This window comes from Homalodisca vitripennis, unplaced genomic scaffold (genome assembly GCF_021130785.1).
Source record: "Homalodisca vitripennis isolate AUS2020 unplaced genomic scaffold, UT_GWSS_2.1 ScUCBcl_2854;HRSCAF=7977, whole genome shotgun sequence".
Taxonomy (NCBI): Eukaryota; Metazoa; Arthropoda; class Insecta; order Hemiptera; family Cicadellidae; genus Homalodisca; species Homalodisca vitripennis.
In genome coordinates, this window is record NW_025778969.1 from 29,780 (window position 1) to 31,351 (window position 1,572).

The following is a 1,572-nucleotide window of genomic DNA, read 5'->3' on the forward strand; positions in this document are numbered from 1 at the left end:
GACGCTAATACCAAGGATGTATTTTTGTTGGTGGCATTAGAGGGCCTAGTCTCTTGAGACGGCTTTGTTTGAAAATGTAACGAACTGTGGTGATGTTGTCACAAGTTGAACACGTTAACTAGAATTTACACTGTTTAAGATTATAATTTCCTGAACACAAGACACAACGTTGATATATTTTTACAAGTTTTTGTCGTTTTTCAGGAGTTTTGGTCTTAAACGCTTGACAATTATAGATTTTGTGGTCATTATCCCCACAGACAAAACATGGGTGTTTAGAACAAGTGGGTGTAGAATGTTGAGCTACATGTTTGTTCCCTGAGTGCCATTTTCTGGGGGAGAGCTTCGCGTTGTTTGTCAATTTTGATGCAAATGGTTGGTTATATTGAGACTTCATAGAGCTTGAAGTGTGGTACTAATTAACATTCTCAAAATTAGAGCATTTTTCGTTAAAAGAATTTATTATATCTTGAATATCAGGCACAGCAACTGAACTTAAGTCCAACCAAGGTAAGCTTCCTCATGTTTTACTATAAGCCCGAATATTTAGCTATGAACTAAAAAGATTTTTTGGAAAATAAGCATTTTTTTGATTTAATACTTTTTATCTTTGTAAAAATAATCCATAGTTTTTTAAAATTTTTCTTATTCATTCCAGGTAATAGGTTTTCTCAAGGCTCTCAAAATAGGTGTTTCTTTCAGTAATGACTTCTTCATCCGATCCAAATCTTCTGCCGCCCAGCCATTTCTGTAGGTTTTGGAAACAGGAAATAATCGCAGGGGACAAGATCTGGAGAGTATGCTGGATGGGGTAGCAGTTCGTAGCCCAATTCATGGATTTGTGCCATCGTGACTAGACAGCGTACTTTGTCTTGACAGAGCTGCACTTTCTTCTTTGTCAAATGCGACGCTAATGGATGTGAATGACACCGCGTGCATCCCAAAAAACTGGGACTACGGCCTTGTTGTCTGACAGACTCAATTTGCATTCTTTGGTCCACGTTCACCCCGAGCAACGCACTGTTTTGACTGTTCCTTGGTTCCTAGCGTGTTATGATGGATCCATGTGTCGTCCACAGTTACAAAACGGCGCCAAAACTTGAAGTAGTGACGCGGTTGCGCTTATGGTCGAGTGTGAGCAATCGCGGTACCTATCTCACTGAGAGTGTTATCATGTCTAATATTCGTGGGAAATGTTATATACCCATTCAGTTGATACACCTACAGCATGAGCCAACTCACGCACTCTCATTCTCTGATGGTCCAATAGGATTCAGTGGATTTTATCTACGATTTCCGGCGTGATCACTACCTCTGGGTGACCTGCACGTTCAGCATCACTAGTGCTGGTACGACCACAACGGAACTCTGTAAACCACTTCTTAATCATTACAATTGAAGGTTCCGAGTCCCCGTAGTATTTATCAACCCTTTCCTTTGTCTTAGCGATGGAGTTTTTACGTAAAAAGTAATGTTTAATCAACACACAAAATTCTTTTTTCCATTTTCGTGAAAATTCATGAGGTGCGAACAGCTATCAAACACCAACTGCACGACGCAGCTTTCTCAAAA